This window comes from Rutidosis leptorrhynchoides, chromosome 4, assembly GCF_046630445.1.
Source record: "Rutidosis leptorrhynchoides isolate AG116_Rl617_1_P2 chromosome 4, CSIRO_AGI_Rlap_v1, whole genome shotgun sequence".
NCBI classification, from domain to species: Eukaryota; Viridiplantae; Streptophyta; class Magnoliopsida; order Asterales; family Asteraceae; genus Rutidosis; species Rutidosis leptorrhynchoides.
Window position 1 is genome coordinate 119,813,109 of NC_092336.1, and position 16,671 is coordinate 119,829,779.

Here is a 16,671-nt window from a genome sequence, read left to right on the forward strand (position 1 = left end):
TGGGGGTTTTGCTTTGGAATATGCCTTTAGTAGTTGTTGCAAAAAGGGTTGAACATGTTATAATAATAATAATAATATAGATATGGATAGTCAATTTTGGTGTATTCATATAGTCAATTTTGGTACACAAAGTATGTATTTTTATATTGAGATTTTAGGCTATAAATACTCATGAATGCAAGCATTAAACTTGCACCATTTCTCACACTTACAAAGTGTTTCTTTCTTTCTCTCCATTATCATCTTTGTTCTTACACTTCATTATTAGTATTCTAAATCAAGAATCAAATCACTAAAGGTAGTTATAAGCCTACTGAATTATAACATCAAGAATCAAACCACTAAAGGTAGTTATAAGCCTACTGAATTATAACATCAAGAATCAAACCACTAAAGGTAGTTATAAGCCTACTGAATTATAACACGTTATCAGCACGATAATCTTAATACTAAATATGGTTGGCTCTGCCACCAAAATGATATATGGTCGGTTATACCACCAAAATGATATATGGTCGGTTATACCACCAAAATGATATATGGTCGGTTATACCACCAGAATGATATAGGTCGGTTATACCACCTAAAAAAATATATGGTCGACACTGTCGCCAAATTTTCATTTATGTTTACTAATATTTATATTTTTGTTATATAACATTTATTTATGATTGCTTACACATGGTCGACACTGTCACCTACTTATCATTTATGTTATATTAAATTTATGTTTAATGTTTATATACTTATGAATATAAATTGACTCTAATTTATCATGATGTTTGTTTTAATTTTTGATAATAGAAAATGTCGAATCTGGAAAAGCTTAAATTTACTCCTTTAGAATCAACTGGAAACAACTACATGCCATGGGTTATAAAAGTAAAAATGCATCTTAAATCAATGGGCATTCTTGAAACCATAAATGAAAACAACACTTGTTCTGAAAAAGAACAAGCTACGGCATGTTGCTTTATTCATCAACATATTGATGAATGCTTACAAAATAATTATGTGACTGTAGAAGATCCCCATGTTTTATGGGAAGGTCTCAAAAGCAGATTCAATAATCAAAGAGAAATTTTACTTCCAGCTGCAATGGAACAATGGAGAACATTAAGGTTCCAAGACTTTAAGAAAGTAAATGAATACAGCTCAGCTCTGTATAATACATGTTCACAACTTAAATTCTGTGGACATGAAATTAGTGATGCAGACATGATGGAGAAAACTTTCTCCACAATGAATGCTGCAAACATCACAGTGCAAAGAAATTTGAGAATGCTAAAGTTCAAAACATATCCTGAACTTAATTCATATCTCTTAGTTGCAGAGCAAAATGATGAGCTATTAATGAAAAATCAGCAATCCCGTCCTACTGGTACACTTGCAATCCCTGAAGCAAATACTGCAAATAATTATAAACAGGGACAAGGACGCGGGCAAGGTCGTGGTTATAATAACCATCACCATCATCATGCCAAAAGCCATAACTATGGTAGAAACCATCCTTATGGTAATGGTAATGGGCGTGGACGTGGTCGTGGTCGTGGCCGTGGTGGTCAAAGAAATAGTAATCCACGAAAATATAAATATCAACCACAAAACAAGCCCATTAAACAAGATGTTGAAGAAAATTCTTCTAAAAATTCTGAAGAATCTTGCTACAGATGTGGTAGAATGGGCCACTGGGCTAATACTTGCCGAACATCTAAACATCTTGTTAAGATGTATCAGGATTCGCTGAAAGGTAAAGAAAAGGAAGTAAATTTTGTGGATAATATTGATCCAACAGTCACTGAGAAACCATCTGATTTATATGAAGATTTCTTGAATGTTTAAGTTGTGTGTCTTTTGAAAAATAAACGATTTAATATCGTCTGTCTTTGTCATTATGTTTGCTAAATGTTTCAGTACTATCTATTTGCGTTTAAAATATTGTGTAATATTAATGTACTCACTATTTATTTCTTATATATGAAGTTCAATATGAATTTTGCTGGAATACAACATCAATCAAGTGGTGGAGATCTCTGTATAGCAGACAGTGGAACTACACACACTATACTTAAATCCGAGAAATATTTTATTGATCTAAAACCAACGGAAGGAACTATACATACAATATCAGGACCTGCTAACTTGATAAAAGGGATAGGAAAGGCAAATTTCATACTACCAAATGGTACAAAATTTTTAATAAATGATGCCTTATTTTCTCCCAAGTCAAGCAGAAATTTATTGAGTTTCTCCGACATATACCTTAACGGGTATGATTATCAGTCAGTGACAACAGAAAATGAGAAATATTTAAGTATCACTGACAAGAGTCATGTGGTTGAAAAACTGCCAAGACTTAGTTCTGGATTACATTATACACATATAAATGTACCAGAAATACATATGGTAGTTAACGAAAAATATATTGATCCTGGTGTATTCAGTTTATGGCATAACAGATTAGGCCATCCAGGATCAACAATGATGAAAAGGATTATTGAATGTACTCATGGACATCCACTAAAGGATAGAAAAATCCATCATGATACAATGGTTCCATGTACATCTTGCTCTCTTGGAAAATTGATAACTAGACCCTCACCACTTAAGGTTGAGAAAGAATCACCAATGTTTCTTGAAAGAATTCAAGGTGATATATGTGGACCAATTCATCCACCATGTGGACCATTTAGATATTTCATGGTTCTAATAGACGCATCTAGCAGATGGTCTCATGTTTGTCTGTTATCAAGCCGTAATGTGGCATTTGCAAAATTTCTTGCCCAAATTATTAAATTGAGAGCTCATTTTCCTGATTACACCATTAAAAGGGTGAGACTTGATAATGCTGGTGAATTTACATCTCAAGCATTTAATGACTATTGCATGTCTATAGGAATTGTTGTTGAACATTCTGTTGCTCATGTGCATACACAAAATGGTTTAGCCGAGTCATTGATTAAACGTTTACAGTTAATCGCTAGACCATTGATAATGAGAACAAAACTCCCTGTATCTATATGGGGTCATGCAATTTTACATGCTGCTGCATTGATTCGCATCAGACCAAGTGCAAGTCATAAATATTCCCCCCTACAACTTGCTTTTGGTCAAGAGCCAAATATTTCCCATCTTAGAACATTTGGTTGTGCAGTGTATGTTCCAATTGCGACACCACAACGTACAAAAATGGGTCCTCAAAGGAGGTTGGGAATATATGTTGGATATGAAACATCTTCAATATTAAGGTATATTGAACCTATGACAGGTGACGTTTTTACAACACGTTTTGCTGATTGTCATTTTAATGAAACATTGTTCCCTAGATTAGGGGGAGAAATGAAAAATAAAGAAAATGATGTTTCATGGTGTGAACCTCAATTAAAGTATCTTGATCCTCGCACAAAAGAATGCGAGACAGAAGTTCAAAAGATAATGCATATACAAGAACTTGCAAATCAATTGCCTGATGCATTTACAGATACAAAAACGGTGACAAAATCATATATACCAGCAGTAAATACTCCAGCTCGAATTGAAATTCCAAAAGCTGGCAATAACGTCACTCATGAATCTTTGCCACGTCAGAAACGTGGAAGACCAATCGGTTCAAAGGATAAAAATCCTCGAAAAAGAAAATCAGCTGATAATGAAGTAAAAGAAAGTGTTCAAGAAGAACCACAAATCAGTACTCCTACTGCAGAGGAGATTGATGATGTCAATACAGAAATTGCAATCAATTATGCATATTCAAAAATATTATGGAACCGAAATGAAATGAAAAATCTTGATGAGAAATTTTCATTTAATGTTGCATATGACATCATGAATAATGATGATGATCCAGAACCAACATCTATGGTTGAATGTCAAAATAGACATGATTGGGCTCAATGGAAAGAAGCAATACGAGCTGAATTAGAATCACTCAATAAAAGAAAAGTTTTCGGATCCATCATTCTCACTCCTAAAGATGTGAAACCTGTAGGATACAGATGGATTTTTGTCCGAAAAAGAAATGAGAAAAATGAAGTTACAAGGTATAAAGCTAGACTTGTAGCTCAAGGTTTTTCTCAAAGACAGGGAATTGATTATGAAGAAACTTATTCTCCTGTTATGGATGCAATTACTTTTAGGTACTTAATCAGTCTGGCAGTTTCTAAAAATTTAGAAATGCATCTCATGGATGTTGTGACTGCTTATCTATATGGATCACTTGATAGTGATATATATATGAAGATACCTGAAGGATTTAAGGTACCAGAAGCATCAAATGCAAAACCCAAAGAAATGTATTCGATTAAATTACAAAGATCTTTATATGGGTTAAAACAATCGGGACGTATGTGGTATAACCGATTAAGTGATTACTTGATAAGCAAAGGGTATACAAATAATCTTACTTGCCCTTGTGTTTTCATTAAGAAAACAACATCCGGATATGTGATCATAGCTGTTTATGTTGATGATCTTAACATCATAGGTACAAATAAAGAGATCCATGAAGCCATTCAACTTCTAAAGAAAGAATTTAAAATGAAAGATCTCGGAAAAACCAAGTATTGCCTTGGTTTACAAATTGAGCATATGCCTAATGGTTTACTTGTACATCAAACAACATATACTGAAAAGATTTTGAAACGTTTCAATATGGACAAGGCAAAACCATTAAGTACTCCTATGGTTGTTAGATCACTCAATGTTGAAGCTGATCCATTTCGTCCATGTGAAGATCAAGAAGACATTCTTGGACCAGAAGTACCATATCTTAGTGCAATTGGAGCTCTTATGTATCTTACAAATTGTACAAGACCTGACATTTCTTTTGCAGTTAATTTGTTGGCAAGGTTCAGCTCTGCTCCTACCAAAAGACACTGGAATGGGATCAAACACATATTTCGATACCTTCGAGGAACTACTGATTTAGGATTATTTTATTCTAACGAATCAAAACAAGATTTGGTTGGTTATGCAGATGCAGGTTATTTATCTGATCCACATAAAGCTAAATCTCAAACTGGATATGTATTCCTAAATGGAGGTACTGCAATATCATGGCGTTCTCAAAAACAAACACTTGTTGCTACATCGTCAAATCATGCCGAAGTGATTGCATTACATGAAGCTACTCGAGAATGTTTTTGGTTGAGATCAATGACACAACTCATTACTGATTCTTGTGGACTAGAACGCGATAAAAGTCCAACAACTATCTATGAAGATAATGCAGCTTGCATAGCACAGATGAAAGAAGGGTATATCAAAAGTGACCGAACAAAACACATACCACCTAGATTCTTCTCATACACTCAAAATCTCATTAAGGACAACCAGATTGAAATGAGATATGTGCAATCTAGCAAAAACTCTGCTGATCTTTTCACGAAAGCACTTCCAACTGCTATTTTCAGAACACACGTTCATAACATTGGCATGAGACATGTTCAAAAGATGTAACAGCTGAAGCGATGTCTACTTGAGGGGGAGTCAACTCCATGCTGCACTCTTTTTCCCTTAGCTAAAGTTTTTTCCCACTGGGTTTTCTTTAGCAAGGTTTTTAACGAGGCAGTAATTTATAGTTGATCTTCAACAAAATAAAATTGCTATCCAAGGGGGAGTGTTATAATAATAATAATAATATAGATATGGATAGTCAATTTTGGTGTATACATATAGTCAATTTTGGTACACAAAGTATGTATTTTTATATTGAGATTTTAGGCTATAAATACTCATGAATGCAAGCATTAAACTTGCACCATTTCTCACACTTACAAAGTGTTTCTTTCTTTCTCTCCATTATCATCTTTGTTCTTACACTTCATTATTAGTATTCTAAATCAAGAATCAAATCACTAAAGGTAGTTATAAGCCTACTGAATTATAACATCAAGAATCAAACCACTAAAGGTAGTTATAAGCCTACTGAATTATAACATCAAGAATCAAACCACTAAAGGTAGTTATAAGCCTACTGAATTATAACAGAACACAAATAAAAGGGGTGAGATGAAAAAAATCGAATTTTTGGCGTTCAATTCAAGTAAATTATAAAAAATTAAAATGAATGATGTTGTCCCCTTATTATTAAATTGTGGTGATATACTACTTTTTAATGGGGGATGATTCTCACACACATTTTTTTGATCCTCACACACCTATTTTAACATTTTACTCTTCTAATAATAATTAATTGGTGTGTGAGGATCAAAAAAGTGTGTGTGAGAATCATCCCCCAAATCCATACTAAATTACATATTTTACTCCTAATTAATCAAGAGACATAACTGTGAATTTATAAGTCAAATGTATACATATATCAAAATGTGGTGTGTGAGGATCACCTTCCTAAATTTACAATTAAAATTTTATAAATTGTAGCCATAGAAACACTTCTAAAAATTAATATACTCCAAATTTTAAAAAACGATGCTAGTTAGTCTAAGAGCATGTGGTATCCATGGTTGATTTCACCTTTCCATTCGACTTCACCTCTAAATTTAATACCGGCCCACTATTGGTATTAGTCAATCTCGGCGTCGGTTGGCCACCGTCACTCCCCCGACTGTGGTTTCAACTATTTTTTTTTTTTTTGTTTTTTTGTTTAATTATTCTTGAAACAAGAATACTGAACGATACACCACTTCAATCAATTTTAATGTCCATTTTCGACCTTGAAATGAACACCGAAAACTAGACGCGGATACCTCGTGCTCTAAGTGTGTATGCGTGTTCTTTGGTCGTTGATTAATATAAACACCGTCGTCAAAGGTTACATGCTATTCGCACTATGAACCATGCACTAAACACAAAACATGATGTGTGGTGCGTAATTATAAAATATTCTTAGAATTTCGTGATTCTAAAGACATACGATTAAAATGTTTAGGAAAAAAAGGACAGATTAATTTTCCATTTAAGATTTCGACTATGACAATCTGGCCCAGATACCAATTATATTCACAGAATGGGCTCAGTTATAACTGGGCTCAAATAGTCCATAGATTTCTACTATGGCAATCTGGCCAATACCAATTAAGTGGCTGCATTCCTATGCTTAAGATTATGGGCTTCACTTATGCCAACAAATTTTGATGCTTTTGTTCTGTTATTTAATTTAGGCATATTGCATGTGAAGTTTCACGTGAGAAAAATGTTGGGAGTGATATACCACTAATTTATCTATACACTATTAAATATGCTTCAAGAGATTAAGAGTTAAATTACTTCAAGAGATTATGCCTCGTTTAACTCACAAAATTCAATGGGATTTCGGCGGAATTGGAATTGAATTTAAACACGCGTCGTGTCTAAATTCAATCTCAATTCTGTCGGAATCTCATTGGATTCCTTGAGTCAAACGAGGTCTTATCTCTTAAAGTAATGCATGTGTAGTTGTGTATAGATTTTATTGATACACGATCATCACACTTTAATTATGCAATCTTATGAATATTGTTTTTTAAACCCAAATCCTATATATACGGATTCAGTGAACCTTCAAGAACTCTAAAATTATTTTATAAATGAGGTTATTTTCAAACAGTGCATTGGGTCGGGTTTAGTTAATCCTTGACTCGAACCCGATTAAGAAATCTCGTCTCAAACCTGGCCCTAAATCCGTCGGGTCCCCATTTACTTACATACTATCGGGTTTCGGGTTTCCCCATGGGTAAACGGGTATACCCGATTAGTCATTCTGTATCTATTTTTCAATAAGTTACAAAATCAAAATATCGAAAAATAACTTAACTACTTCATGTTTAAAGTATTATAAAATATAACATTCAAAAAGTTGATTGAAAAGTTTCTAAAATACTCAAATACACAAAGTATATAAAATATTGCATCTCAAAAACTTGTTGTATATAATTATATTGAATAAAATTATACTTATATTCAAAACAAATAAGAGAAATCTTTCATACATTAACAATATAATACTATTACTAAAATTTTACATAAAAATTATTATTAAAATTCTTCGGACCGGGTATACGGGTCGGGTAAACGGGTTTGTATCCAAAACCATACCCGAACCCGGAATTTTTTTTGTAACCATCCCCATACCCGGCCCATGACCCGACGGACTCGGGTCAGACCCGGCCCAATTATAACGGGTTTCGGATTTTCCCATCGGGTACGGTCAATTTGCCATCCCTAAATGCACTTTGATCAAAAAATACATATTAAAAAATTTCAACAGTTAACTATACCAAATACAACTAATGCTACTTTTCATTCTCTTTTACAATATAGTTCATTCATATCAATAATAATAGACAACGATACATGAGTGCTCCCAATGGTACGTCCAGGAGCCCGTCCAAGTTTAGTCCACGAAGACACCGTTGGCAACACTTAGTCCAGCCTTTAGTCCAGGGTGTCGCTCAGCTCCCTCGTTCTCCTGCTCGTCCATTTCAATCATATTGCTGGACGGATGGACGGATATACATGCATATATTACTTGTACCATTAACATTAAAGCTTGTAACATCTTTAATTAAATAATTTAAGTGTGTCCAATTTATTTGAGGAGGTATGTCATTGTTGGGAGTGGTTAGTTCTGGGTTTAGTCCTGGGAAGGAAGTGGGATGAAAGTGATGATTTGTCGCTAAATGGTTGGCTAGTCCTGGAAGAAATCATGTCTTCATTGCGATGGTTGCCTATTAGGCAAGGCCAATTTTTAATGATCAGGATATTTCTTCCACACGTTAGGAATTCAAGTTACTTGTTACAATCATTCATAAACCACATTAATTTAAATGATGTACAATAAAAGAATTGATGTAAGAATTACTCTTATTCATTTGAGGGTTATATCACTTTTATTTTTTATTTTGAAAATCCGTACACACATATACACACACGTGTGATATATATATATATATATATATATATATATATATATATATATATATATATATATATATGGGAGAGGATCCAGTGAGAACTCCATTGTTGTGAGAACCCTGATAACTCCAAAATACACTGAAATTCGAACAAAAAAAAATGAAATTCGAACAAAAAAAAAGGCGGACGAACAAAAAAATTGTAGAACATGATTTTCATGAATCTTAAATTTTTGTTCGGTTCAACATTTTTTTGTTCGAATTACAAAAATGTAAAACATAAAATTGTTCGAATTTCATTTTTTTTTGTTCGAATTTCACTTATTCTACAAATTTTTGTTCGAATCTACAATTTTTTTGTTCGAATTTGAAAAATGTAGAAAATAAAATTGTTCGAATTTCACCATTTTTGTTCGAATTTTATTTTTGTTCACCCACCCTTTTATTTTTGTTCGAATTTCACCATTTTTGTTCGAATTTCACCTTTTTTGTTCACCCGCCCTTTTTTTGTTCGAATTTCCTTTTTTTTTGTTCGAATTTCAGTGTATTTTAGAGTTCTCATGGTCAAAAAGTTCTCATTTGATCCCTTTACAATATATATATATATATATATATATATATATATATATATATATATATATAGTAAAGGGATCAAATGACAACTTTTTTTGCGTGAGAAACCCGAGAACTTCAAAAAGCACCAAAATACACTGAAATTCGAACAAAAAAAGAGACGGGCGAACAAAAAAGGTGAAATTCGAACAAAAATGATGAAAGTCGAACAAAAATAAATTGGCGGGCGAACAAAAAAGTGAAATTCGAACAAAAATGATGAAATTCGAACAACTTTGTGTTCTACATTTTTCATTTTCGAACAAAAATTTGTAGAATACGTGAAATTCGAACAAAAAAATTGAAATTCGAACACAAAAATTGAAATTCGAACAATTTTGTGTTATACATTTTCGTAATTCGAACAAAAAAATTGCTCCCCTATGTTTTTTTTTTGCTCGAATTTCTTGTTTTTTGCTCGCCGCCATTTTTTTTGCTCGAATTTCAGTGTATTTTGGAGTTCCTAGAGTTCTCACACTAAAAAAATTATCACTTGATCCTCTCCATATATATATATATATATATATATACATTGAACTTTCACCATATTCCTATTGTATGCATCCAACTTTCAAATCTCCTATTGTATGTATTTAACTTTCTAAATTGTTCTATTGTATGCATTTAACTTGTTATAACAAGTAAACTTCAGGTCACCTCAATGACAAAATTACATCATTGGTCCCTCATGTTTCTAAGATATTACATATTAATCATTCATATTTGAGTAAACTATATTAACAGTCCCTGTGCAAACTGTTCTCCTTTCAAAACATGAGGGTGATGAAGTCATCAGTACATATCTTCTATAGCAAACTCCCTTAAACACATATGAATCGAACACACCGTCCGTTTACAAAGAAGAGATGATTATGCCACAAAACAAAATATACAAACAATAAGATGTGGATGGCTGCTGCTTATTTTTCAAATCGTAAGAAATAATTTTTATATTATTTTCAACTTCTAATTTACATGGTGATTAATCAAACTTTGATTCCATATTTTTGGTTATGCATCACGTTAAACCACAAAACAATACATTTAAGAATGATTTATAACATGAACAAAGGAATTGATTCGGTTAAACGGGTTATTTTTGAATTAGATTTAAGATAATTATAATATCTAAATATTGGATTACTGAATTTTGGAGCTTTGGATTGTTGAATTTCGTGACTAAAAAATTGGATGTTCATCATTTATTCTACATTAGATATGAAAATTGAAATGATTTAAATGTAACTGGTATATTATGCAATAATCTTTGTGATTCATTCTTGCGTGATATGCTTTTTTCAACTTTTAATTATTGATTTTTGTGGCAAGAAACAATAATTACATTAAAGTGTTTGGGTTTTTAAAATTAAGTTTTTTATTTTTTTGGTGATGAAGATGAAGATTTGAGTGGAAGAGTGTAATAACCCAGAAAATTTCCAATTAAATTTAAACCTAACTTCGACTAGTTCCGGCGACTCACGAATAATTATTCGTAAATAATAATGCATTAGTATTAATTTATTATATTAATATTATTATTATTAATATAATAATTAACAATATTATCATTAATTATTATTATTTGCATTTATCATTATCAGTTATTATTAATATTATTACTATCAAAATTATTATTATTATTATCATTTATCATTTATTATTATGATTAATATGATATGATTATTAATATCATTAACATAATTTATAATATTATTATTATTATTGTTATACTTATTATTATTATTAATATTATTATTAATTATCATATCATTCTCATTATTAATAATATTAAAAGTATTATTATTATTATTAATATAATTATTATTATTATTTGTATTATTATTAATTATTAAAAAAAATGCAGATAATAAAATTAGGTATTAGGTAATCCACTTTTTATTTTTTTTATAAATGTGATCTGTTTTTTTTTTATTTTATTCTTCCATCGTGATCCTCCAGCTTGTTATTTTTATTTTTTTTATCTCCTGAATATTTTTAATCCCCTACTGGTTCTGATTTTGTCCTCTGTTGAATCCATAAACCATTATATATAGCAATCGATCACATATTGATAAAAGCAGTCGACTTCCTCTCATCAATTATCAATTTTAACAGAAATATATATATATATATATATATATATATATATATATATATATATATATATATATATATATATATATATATATATATATATATATATATATATATTATTTATTTATTTTTTTAAACATCGGTCCCTCTGTTCTTGAACTTTTTAGCCAAAAATCGAATTCGATTCTAATTTCAAAATCTAAAAATGCAGTTAGGTTAGGATTCATCTAGTCAATCTATCTACAGAATCTCAGCTTCTAATTCCTCTTAACGATTTCAAATTTTCGAGTCAAACTTAAATTTCAAAAAGTCAAACGAGGTGTTCATGGTGAAATTCGAACTTGTTTTAGTGTTTTGAGTTAAATTGATGATTCCAATAGTTTATATGAACGATTTAAAAACTATTTCATGTTATAATCATAGTCCACTACGTGATCAAATTCAAAAATCAAATTTTTTTTTGGACAGTCGCGAACAGCTATAAGCTGTGTTTGTTTAATTTTTTTCGTTTTCAAATAAATCAATAACTGATAATGGTTAATTATAATTCGGGTGAAAGTCCAAAAACCAAATTTATTACTCAGTGTTAATAATACATTCGTGCTTTGGTTGATTTAATTCCAATGAAGAAGATGATGACTAATGAAAACGAGTTAAATATATATGGGTTGCAATTATAAGCAGAAAAGCAAGGGAGAGGGAATGGTTAAGAGGTGTTTGATGTGAACGAGAGGTCATTGGTTTGAGTTCCGTTTTGGGCATTTTTTTTAGAAAGCTCCTAAGGTAGTTTCTCATATTATTATTATTATTATTATTATTATTATTATTATTACTAGCTTATAACCCGCGATTTCGCGGGATTACACATAGAAATTCTTAAATTAAGTCTAAATGATGGAACGAAACATGTCAAGTATATTACTATTGGTTTCTTAAGTACGTGAACATGTCGCTCTTAGTATTTTAATATTAGTAATTTGACATAGCGTGTTTCTATAGTTTCCCTCTCATTTTGTAATACATGTGCAACAAAAAACAAATAGCCAGTTTTTTTTTTTTTTTTTTGTGACTCAGAAACCCCCCTACGAACGAATCCTTTGGACTCCCCCGCAGAGGGTAAACCTGGGGGAACGAGCCCGCTGAGCGCCAGTTTAATGTGATAAGTTGGAGGTGGTTATTTCAATTCATTTATATACAAATGAATGAGTTATGCTTACCCGGAAATTGAGTGATAGTTGTAATTACTGGAAAAAAAAACTTAGCAAAAGAGGAACAGTTCAATCAGCAAAATTTTGGTTTGTATGATGTGCAATGTCAAAAGACCAGTAGGTAAACCTTGCCTTGTTTTGACCCATTTCATCTAACCCATGACTTAAGAGTTAAGCCATACCAGTAGCTCATTTCAACATCTATAGTAACTAATGTACAAGTAAACAAATACAAATGAATGAGTTATACTTACCTGGAAATTGAGTTATAGTTATAATTTAAAAAAAAAAAAAAAAGGAAACTTAGCAAAAGAGGAAACTATATATTTTCAATAACTAAATCAAAACATTTATAGATTTTCAATAATACGCGTTTTCGATCAATATAGAAGTGTTTAAATATATTGTAGGAATTAAACTCGACACTTAACACTTGAAAATGTTATCAATGGCTGCACATAAGCTACTTATATTTCTTTATTTAATCAAAAGCTAGGTAAATTACAAAATCTTGGTCCTTCGAAGTTTTCTAAAGGAATTACTATAGGCAATATACATGATGCAATCTGCACGATCTTACACTCCTAAAAACTACAGTCCCCATTTTGCACAGTTGGCCCCAAACATTCATGTAACAAATCAATAATCTATAATATGTTTGAAATTGGCATGTGAACTCAATTACAAAAATCGACTTACCTACTAATATGAAAAATATTCAAACATTTGAAGCCTCCTCTTCATATTCATCTCCCCATAGCTGTTTTTTAGCAACTACAACTCTTTTTTCATTTACAGAAAGTTCATCAGGTTCTACGGATAGTGAATACCCATACCCATCCCATCTTAAAGCAGAAAAGACTTTTCTTATGTTATCAACGTCATAAGACTTATCTCTAATGATGACAAACCCTTGTGGTCTTAGCATATGATCCATCCAAAGCAGTAAATATTCAACGCTGCCGCCACAATCCACGATTTCTGAAAAAACCCTTCAAGCATGAAGTAGGTCTTGCGCGTGTGGATATGTTAAAAAGATTCACACCTGCATGATTTACATTCATTAGACGTTTTATTAACCACCGGGAATCTTCAGCATGTATACAAAACATGACAATAATTGAATTAATAACCCGAGAAGTGGCTTGATTTTCCAAAACCACAACTCAAAAGTATAACTACCCATTGTTAACTAAACATCCTAATGAAAATTTCTACAATCAAAATCATTAACTCACCATTTAACTATAACTTGAAACACATGGTTAAAGCCACAAAACTTGTTTATCTTTCAAGGTAATGCAATAAGCTATGAAGACCCCTTTGTTGAAATGATCATACTTCTGCCACGAACACGAACGATTGAGCTTTGTAGTCCTCGAACGCATATTACTACAAGATAAAATAGCCAAAAACTAATTAAAAAAAACAATCCAATACAAGACAAAATAGGCAAAAACTATTAAAAAAAAAAAAAAAAAAAACAATCTCATTCATTATATCTAGAGGTAACAATAGTGACATGTTTATCAATAAATGGGTGTATTTGGGTTCTGTTTTATCTATAGTATAGTCTGATGGGTCGAACATGTCATATGGTGATATGGAATGAAAGCCATCCCCATTGATACCATACACCGCTCAGACACATTTTTATCTGAAAAATATGATATGTTGCTTTTAAAGCTTAAATCATTCATGATAAGTAGTTGTAGGTCAGACTGAGTCATATCGACCCATTAGGACTACTACAAAAATGACCCATTTTGAGTACTACAAAAATGACCCATTTTTTAAGATTTTATGTGCAAAAATTTTCATGGGCTGCCTCTATTTCTATTTCTTGCTTCTGGATGTTGAAGGATAAAGGTTGCAACATGCTAATTCGATATAATTGTACTTCCATAGCAAAAAATACCCTCACTTGGACCTTTCATTCTTCGTCACTAATTGTCAAAAGGTTGAGTGGTGTGACCACGTCTTTGGCAGGACACATACAAATTGAGAACAAGTTATAATTAGTTTCATAATATGTTGACCAAAAACTTGTTAATAACTTTTATGCATATGACTGATGGTGATAATATTTCTAAACCTAATGTAGACATAAAATATTTCATATGACTGATAACACAAACTAATTCACCAATACCAAAAATTTCTGTCATGCAAAGTTAAAAAGTTAAGCGAAAATAAGTCCGATAGCTAGTCTTATGACTTATATGCGATCGATAAACCAGGCATATGCCTACCTGCAACCGGTTAAGACAGTTCACACGGTAAACATGATCACCCGACAAAAATAGTATGTCTTCGAAATCTACAAATCATAAATCAAAAATTTAATGAAATACTAACTATACAAATCACCAAATATAGTACTCCGTATGAAACTGAATGATAAAGATCTTACAAATTAAGAACTATGAAAATAGTTTATTCAACCCGCCCTAATTAATCGAACAAAAAGAATAGGTATTACCTCCAAACTCTAGCCAGAATTTCTTAACAACCTGCAAAAAAAAAAAACCTGATAAACAAAGAATACATTATTACACAACATTCATTAATTTTCTTTACAACAACAAATCAAAAAAGAGAACTTTAGAAAGGATGGAATTAACATGTTCGTTACTTGTAGCTTGCTCTATCAATAAAACTTTAAAAAAGGGTTTATGTAACATGAACATAGTACTTACCTATCATATAATTCTTAATACCGAACACTTTTTCTTGTTGTAAACGTAAAAAACACACAAAATCCCCAAAGCATGAAATTACCAGAGAAAACGCAGCAAATAGAAAATGACGGGAAAAAATCTAGCGAAACTTACTTGATGAAATCCAATCGCAAAATTCAATGATTCCTGCAATACAATTCCGACTCAATCAGTTGATCAGGACCAGTTGTAAAATAATCATGAACAATCACACAACCCTAATCTTGAAAAAAATCACATTTTCAAAATAATCTAACTATATCGTAAAATTTAATACATGAAATTGGATGGGGCTGAATGATTAAAAGAAAAGAAATTAGGGTACTGCAATGAAGAACCCTAATTTAGCGTGGGTATTGTTGATTTACATAGTATATAGTCAATAATGGATTGTAGATTGGGCGATTTCGTAACTGATTTGTAGATAGAACGAAGAACCCTAATTTAGTGATGGTTCTGTTGTTTTCGATCTCAGATTGTGTATAGGGATTTTTGAAAAGCTATCGTAATTTGATTTTGTGAATAACCCTATTTTTTGAATAGATGCCCGACCTTTTTTTTAATTTAAGGTGTTTTGAGGGTAATAAAGTAATCAAATAATTAAGTCAGGTGATTATGAGGTCATAATTTTGATTAGGAAATTTGGATGGTTAAGATTAAGGTTGTTAATGATAATGGAAGGCTAAGATTGGTGATTGGATTTTTAGATGATCTATTTTTACTTTTGTTATTATAATATAAAGAGATTATTATCATTATTATTATTATTATTATTATTATTATTATTATTATTGTTGTTGTTATTATTACTAATATTAAAAACATAATTATTATTATCACTAATATAACTAATATTATCATTATTATCATTATTACTAGTAATATACTATTAGTATTATTATCACTAACTTTATAAGTATTATTATTAATATCATTAAGATTACTAGTAGTATTATATCATTATTATTATCATTTTAAATATTATTATCATTATTATGATTAGAATTATTATTATTATTATTATTATTTTGAAAACAATACAAACTATTATGATTATCATTGTTATTAGTATTCGTGTCATTCTTAATAAATACTATTATTATCATTTTTAACATAGGCATAATTATTATTATTAGTATTGTTATTATTAAAAATTATTATCGTTATTATCATTTTTACAAAAAT

General features: G+C 31.0%; 1 long non-coding RNA gene across 2 annotated transcripts; it reads right to left on the minus strand.

Annotated features, from left to right (window-relative positions):
• Positions 1–13,604: 13,604 nt before the first annotated feature.
• LOC139843411 (uncharacterized) lies at positions 13,605–16,001 on the minus strand. 2 transcript variants are annotated; one of them, XR_011757576.1, is made up of 6 exons: positions 15,764–16,001; positions 15,601–15,633; positions 15,249–15,279; positions 15,019–15,086; positions 14,005–14,158; positions 13,605–13,811 (listed from the first exon to the last, which is right to left on the minus strand). It is a non-coding gene; the product is annotated as an uncharacterized lncRNA (long non-coding RNA). The 2 variants fall into 2 exon arrangements; XR_011757575.1 differs by having other exon boundaries at positions 15,601–16,001.
• Between the last annotated feature and the right edge of the window lie 670 nt (positions 16,002–16,671).